Source organism: Salvelinus sp. IW2-2015, unplaced genomic scaffold (genome assembly GCF_002910315.2).
Source record: "Salvelinus sp. IW2-2015 unplaced genomic scaffold, ASM291031v2 Un_scaffold9542, whole genome shotgun sequence".
In the NCBI taxonomy this organism is placed as follows: domain Eukaryota; kingdom Metazoa; phylum Chordata; class Actinopteri; order Salmoniformes; family Salmonidae; genus Salvelinus; species Salvelinus sp. IW2-2015.
In genome coordinates, this window is record NW_019950800.1 from 1 (window position 1) to 7,361 (window position 7,361).

General features: G+C 46.4%; 2 long non-coding RNA genes across 2 annotated transcripts; both read right to left on the reverse strand.

The window, feature by feature from the left end:
• Window positions 1-5,671: 5,671 nt before the first annotated feature.
• On the reverse strand, window positions 5,672-6,560 carry LOC139027306 (uncharacterized). The gene is made up of 2 exons (XR_011479391.1): window positions 6,479-6,560; window positions 5,672-6,405 (listed from the first exon to the last, which is right to left on the reverse strand). It is a non-coding gene; the product is annotated as an uncharacterized lncRNA (long non-coding RNA).
• Window positions 6,561-6,577: 17 nt separating this feature from the next.
• On the reverse strand, window positions 6,578-7,259 carry LOC139027307 (uncharacterized). Its single transcript, XR_011479392.1, has 3 exons — window positions 7,151-7,259; window positions 6,798-7,042; window positions 6,578-6,615 (listed from the first exon to the last, which is right to left on the reverse strand). It is a non-coding gene; the product is annotated as an uncharacterized lncRNA (long non-coding RNA).
• Between the last annotated feature and the right edge of the window lie 102 nt (window positions 7,260-7,361).

Here is a 7,361-nt window from a genome sequence, read left to right on the forward strand (position 1 = left end):
GCACGTCGGGCTGCTCTACGTACCTCTGTGGCTGTCTGATGTTTCTGCAGCACCGTCGGTCTGCCTACGTACCTCTGTGGCTGTCTGGATGTTTCTGCAGCACGTCGGCTGCTCTACGGTTCCTCGTGGCTGTGTGGATGTTTCTGCAGCACGTCGGCTGCTCTACTACCTCTGTGCGCTGTTGGATGTTCTTGCAGCACGTCGGCTGCTCTACGTTCCTCTGTGGCTGTCTGGATGTTTCTGCAGCCACGTCGCTGCTCTACGTTCCTCTGTGGCTGTTGGATGTTTCTGCAGCACGTCGCTGCTCTACGTTCCTCTGTGGCTGTGTGGATGTTTCTGCCAGCACGTCGGGCCTCTACCTTCTGCTTGGCTGTCTGGATGTTTTCTGCAGCACGTCGGCTCTCTACCGTTCCTCTGTGGCTGTCTGGATGTTTCTGCAGCACGTCGGCTGCTTACGTACCTCTGTGGCTGTGTGGATGTTTCGCAGCACGTCGGACTGCTCTACGTTCCTCTGTGGCTGTTGGATGTTTCTGCAGCACGTCGGCTGCTTACGGTTCCTCTGTGGCTGTCTGGATGTTTTCTGCAGCACGTCGCTGCTCTACGTTCCTCGTGGCTGTGTGGATGTTTTCTGCAGCCGTCGGGCGACCTCGGCCTCTGTGCTCTGGATGTTTCGGCAAGCACGTCGCGCTGCTCTACGTTCCGTCTGTGGGTCTTCGAGTTCAGCAGCACGTTCGCTGCCTACGCTTCCCTGGCGTGTGGATGTTTCTGCAGCTCGTCGGCTGCTCTACGTTCCTCTGTGGCTGTCTGGATGTTTCTGCAGCACGTCGGCTATATTGTGTTTCTGCTGTTTGTCCAAAAGGGACACTTTGGCATTGAATGGCACACCAACCAGTCTGAGGGCCACAGGGTGTTTTGGTCCCACCGTGCCACCGTTGCTAGTCACTCTGACCAGGCTGGTGTCCATGGTAAGTCACTCTGACCAGGCTGGTGTTCCATGGTAAGTCACTCTGACCAGGCTGGTGTCCATGGTAAGTCACTCTGACCAGGCTGGTGTCCATGGTAAGTCGCTCTGACCAGGCTGGTGTCCATGGTAAGTCACTCTGACCAGTGCTGGTGTCCATGGTAAGTCACTCTGACACAGGCTGGTGTCCATGGTAAGCTCACTCTGACCAGGGCTGGTGTCCATGGTAAGTCACTCTGACCAGGCTGGTGTCCCATGGTAAGTCACTCTAACCAGGCTGGTGTCCATGGTAAGTCACTTTGATCAGGCTGGTGTCCATGGTAAGTCACTCTGACCAGGCGGTGTCCATGGTAAGCACTCTGACCAGGCTGGTGTCCATGGTTAAGTCCACTCTGACCAGGCTGGTGTACCATGGCTAGTCACTCTGACCATGCTAGAAGTGTCCATGGCAGTCACTCTGACCAGGCTGGTGTCCATGGTAAGTCACTCTGACCAGACTGGTGGCAGGGTCAGTAAGGCAGACAAGGAGACGGGCAGGGTGACTTCCACCCTAGAATCACTCCTGTTGTTCCGACACTCTGGTTCACCTTCCGCAATATCCCAACTGAGATTAATGGTATTATAATGATTGGGATTTACAGCATTATCCTAAAGGAGATGGAGGTAATGATTGTGTCTTTACAGCATTATCCTAAGGGATGGAGGTAATGATTGTGTCTTTACAGCATTATCCTAAAGGAGATGGAGGTAATGATTGCGTCTTTACAGCATTATCCTAAAGGAGATGAAAGGTAATGTTCGTGTCTTTACAGCATTATCCTAAAGGAGATGAAAGGTAATTGATCACATCTTTACAGCATTATCCTAAAGGAGATGAAAGGTAATGATCACATCTTTACAGCATTATCCTAAAGGAGATGGAGGTAATGATTGTGTCTTTACAGCATTATTCCTAAAGGAGGAAAGGTAGATGTTCGTTGTCTTTACGGCATTATCCTAAAGGAGATGAAAGGTAATGAATCACATCTTTACAGCATTAACCCAAACGAGATGAAAGGTAATGATTGTGTCTTTACAGCAGTAGAAATGTCTCGGATATTAATATATAGACATGTACAGTGACAGAAACTCAATCAGGATCTCTGTCTCTCTGTCTCTCTGTTCTCTCTGTCTCTTCTGTCTCTCTGTCTCGTCGTTCTCTGCTCTCTGTTCTCGTCTCTCTGTCTCTCTGTCTCTCTGTCTCTCTCTCTGTTCGTCTCTTCTGTCTCTCTGTCTCTCTGTCTCTCTGTCTCTCTCTTGTCTCTCTCTTCTCTCTCTGTCTCTCTCTCTCTCACACCACACTTTTTATATCAAAAAGCAGAGGATCAGAAATCCGACTTTTAGTAATTTATTGAAATGTTTGCTATATGATGAGATTCCAACTATACCTTCTTCCTCACAAACATAACATAATGACAGACATTTTACCGTATAGCAGTGTCCTGAATGAACCAACTTAAATAATGACAGAAATACGTCAGCTTTCACACCTTAAAGTCTATGAAGAAAATGACCTGTTCCCTAGTACAACAAGGTATTTAAAGAACCAGTGTTTTGTTTTCAGTCTGGTTCCTACTGGGACAGGAAGTGGCTTTGAGGATGGGGCGTGACAGGAAGTGGCTTTGGCCTAGGGGGGTGTTAGGACAGGAAGTGGCTTTGAGGATGGGGCGTGACAGAAGTGTTTTGGCCTAGTTGGGGTTTGTTAGGGACAGGAAGTGCTTTGAGGATGGGGCGTGACAGGAAGTGGCTTTGGCCTAGGGGGGTTGTTAGGGACAGGAAGTGGCTTTGAGGATGGGGTGTGACAGGAAGTGGTTTTGGCCTAGGGGGGGTTTGTTAGGGCAGGAAGTGGCTTTGAGGATGGCGGGGTCGACAGGAAGTGGGTTTTGGCCATGGAGGGGTTGTTAGGGACAGGAGGGGGGGGGGGGGGTGGATCGTATTCATACCAATACATCTGAATCAGAAAGAGAAACTGCACATTAAGTCTCACTCGATGTTTCAGTTTTCTATTTTCCTAAAACACTGAAGTACTTTCAGAAAATATAATGTGACTGAGGGTGTGAAACGTTTTGGTAATGATGAAGACCAGAGTAATATTGATAATCAGATTGATTGATGATGAAGGCCAGAGTAATATTGATAATCAGATTGATTGATTGGTTTAAGATCAATGCAGTAGTTCCAACGTGAGCAGAATTGAACGTTGCTGAGCGATGAAGACAATGGCTGCTTCCCAAATGGCACCCTATTCCCTATGTAGTGCACTACTTTTTATTAAATACCTAAAGGCCCTGGCACCCTATTCCCTATAGAGTGCACTACTTTAGATCAGAACCCTATGGGCCCCGGCACCCTATTCCCTATATAGCGCACTACTTTCTACCAGAACCTTATGGGCCCTGGCACCCTATTCCCTATATAGTGCACTACTTTCTACCAGAACCCTATTGGCCCTGGCACCCTATTCCCTATGCAGGTCCTGGTCCAAAGTAGTGCACTATAAAGGGAATAGGGTGCCATTTGAGACATAACCAAAATGAAGGAAGCTTCGTAATGACGTGTTTCTTATAGAACAGAATCTTTAATACATTGAATATAAAAAAAGATAACCATATTTAGGTTCAATAACATCTTAATAACTTAATAAATGACTGGTGCACTCATAGCAGGTAATTTACACATCAGTAGTTAAAATCGTATTAACACTTTGTACTGCATAAATCATTGCTTTTTAGGTTAAAAGACATAGTATGTATCTCAAACGGCATTCTATTCCCTACATAGTGCACTACTGTTGACCTGGGCCCTATCGGCCCATATGGACCCTAGGCCCGTAACCACAGCTCTGATCCAGGGCATTAAATATGTCTTAATGGAGGAACGGGTGGTAACACCGTGGACCAGAGCTATCCAATACATAGCTCTGGTCCAGGGCATTAAATATGTCTTCATGGAGGAGCGTGTGGTAACACCATGGACCAGAGCTATCCAATACATATCTCTGGTCCAGGGCATTAAATATGTCTTCATGGAGGAGTGTGTGGTAACACCATGGACCAGAGCTATCCAATACATAGCTTCATTCTGGTATGGAATAAGAACGTTATAGATACAAAAAAGTAATACATATATTTTATTTTTCTTACAACCTTGATAAGAAAATACAAATGTCAGTCGGACCAATGTAATGCCTTGTAGGTGATTTATATAGTTAAACATTGGGGTTAAGGGCTTTAAGAAACAACAGAAATCAGTATATTATCTTTCGACTTCATAAACAAAACAGACTCTCACATCAACTCATCCCCGTCGCAGGAAAAGTTGTGGTCTAAATGGGTAATACAAAACCTTCCGACCAAACCGTCGGTTCCCCCAAATACCGCATGTCAATCATCATGCAGTGGTAGAGTGTAGAGCGGCAGGTAGCCTAGTGTTAGAGTGTAGAGGCGCAGGTAGCCTAGTGGCTAGAGTGTAGAGGCGGCAGTGTAGCCTATTGGTTAGAGTGTAGAGGTGGCAGTGTAGCCTAGTGGTTAGAGTGTAGAGGCGGCAGTGTAGCCTAGTGGTAGAGTGTAGAGGTGGCAGTGTAGCCTAGTGGTTAGAGTGTAGAGGCGGCAGTAGCCTAGTGGTAGAGTGTAGAGGGCGGCAGTGTAGCGCTAGTGGTTAGAGTGTAGAGGGCAGTGTAGCCTAGTGGTTAGAGTGTAGAGGCGCAGGTTAGCCTAGTGGTTAGAGTGTAGAGGCGGCAGGTAGCTAGTGGTTAGAGTGTAGAGGCGCAGGCTAGCCTAGTGGTTAGAGTGTAGAGGCGGCCAGGTAGCGTAGTGTTAGAGTGTAGAGGCGCGAGTGTAAGCCTAGTGGTTAGAGTGTAGAGGCGGCAGGTAGCTTAGTGGTTAGAGTGTAGAGGCGGCAGCAGGTAGCCTAGTGGTTAGATGTAGAGGCGCAGGTAAGCCTAGTGGTTAGAGTGTAGAGGCGCAGGTAGCCTAGTGGTTAGAGGTGTAGAGGCGGCAGTAGCCTAGTGGTTAGAGTGTAGAGGGGCAGGTAAGCCTAGTGGTTAGAGTGTAGAGGCGGCAGGTAGCTTAGTGGTTAGAGTGTAGAGGCGGCAGGTAGCTTAGTGTTAGAGTGTAGAGCGCAGTAGTTAAGGTTAGAGTGATAGAGGCGGCAGGTAGCTTAGGGTTAGAGTGTAGAGGCGGCAGGTAGCTTAGTGGTTAGAGTGTAGAGGCGGCAGGTAGCTTAGTGGTTAGAGTGTAGAGGCGCAGGTAGCCTAGTGGTTAGAGTGTAGAGGCGGCAGGTAGCCTAGTGGTTAGAGTGTAGAGCGGCAGGTAGCCTAGTGGTTAGAGTGTAGAGGCGGCAGGTAGCCTAGTTGTAGAGTGTAGAGGGCAGGTAGCCAGTGGTTAGAGTGTAGAGGCGGCAGGTAGCCTAGTGGTTAGAGTGTAGAGGCGGCAGTAGCTTAGTGGTTAGAGGTAGAGGCGGCAGGAGCTTAGTGGTTAGAGTTGTAGAGGCGGCAGGTTAGCTTAGTGGTAGATGTAGAGGCGCAGGTAGCTTAGTGTTAGAGCGTCTGGACTAGTAAGCGAAAGGTTGCAAGATCAAATCCCCTGAGCTGACAAGGTAAAAATCTGTCATTCTGCCCTGAACAGGCAGTTAACCACTGTTCCAGTAGGCTGTCATTGAAATAAGAATTTGTTCTTAACTGACTTGCCTAGTTAATTAAAGGTAAAAAAATTAAAAATGATGACCAACACGCTATATACAGTGACAAGCAATACCAGTTTATATGTTACCACGCAGTTTGTTTTGGAAGTGTGCTAGAGATGTGAAGTCTACCCTCAGAAACTGTGCTTTTTCAATATTGGACTATACAGTATATTGGGAGTGTCTTCTAGCATAGGATGTATCCCAAATGGCACCCTATCCCCTATATAATGCCACTAAAAGTAGTGCACTACGTAGGGAATAGGGTGCCATTTGGGACAATTACATAGTCATCATCACTACATTAGTGCATGTCACCAAAACGCTTATCAAAGACATGAAGCAGGCTCTAAAAAAACACTACATTTGGTCCCTTTGATTGGTGTTGGATGCTTATAAGTTAAAAAAGTGCAGATACGTCTCGAGCTTTGGCCGACTGTACTCTAAAACCATTATCAAATAGAAGAGGGAAGAATTATCCCGTCTGCCTTAATACCCTGATGTTTAATATCAAAAAGATAAACATTTAAATAAATTCATAATCTGGCAGGACAATTTAGATAAATCTTGGCAGTCTGGATTCTTACGTCAACATAAAAGGTGTCCTACAGACTCACTGTTTCCACACAGCGCCATACACACTAGATATAATCCTACGACTCACAGCGCCATACACACTAGATATAATCCTACGACTCACTGTTTCCACACAGCTCCATACACCACTAGATTATAATCCTACGACTCACAGCGCCATACACACTAGATTAAATCTACGACTCACTGCGCCATACACACTAGATATAATCCTACGACTCACAGCGCCATACACACTAGATATAATCCTACGACTCACAGCAGCCATACACACTAGATATAAATCCTTACGACTTCACTAGCACCATACACACTAGATATAATCCTACGACTCACAGCTCCATACAGCACTAGATATAATCCTACGACTCACAGCGCCATACACACTGATATTAATCTACGACTACTGCGCCATACACACTAGATAAATCCTACGACTCAGTGTTTCCTCACAGCGCCATACACACTAGATATATATCCTACGACTCACAGCGCCATACACACTAGATATAAATCCTACGACTCACACAGCGCCATACACACTAGATATAATCCTACGACTCACAGCGCCATACCACACAGATAAATCCTACGACTCACAGCGCCATACACACTAGATATAATCCTACGACTCACTCAGCGCCGATACACACTAGATATAACCTTATGACTCACAGCACCATACACACTAAGATATAATCCTACGACTCACAGCGCCATACACACTAGACTAATATAATCCTACGACTCACAGCGCCATACACACTAGAATAATCCTATGATACAGCGCCATACAACACATAGATATAATCCTACGACTCACAGCGCATACACACTAAGATATAATCCTATGGACTCACAGCCCATACACACTAGATAATAATCCTACGACTCACAGCGCCATACACACTAGATATAATCCTACGACTCACAGCACCATACAACACTAATATAATCCTACGACTCATCAGCGCCATACACACTAGATAAAATCCTACGATCCACAGCGCCATATCACACTAGATATAATCTACAGATCACTGCGCATACACACTAGATATAATCCCACGACTCACAGCGCCAA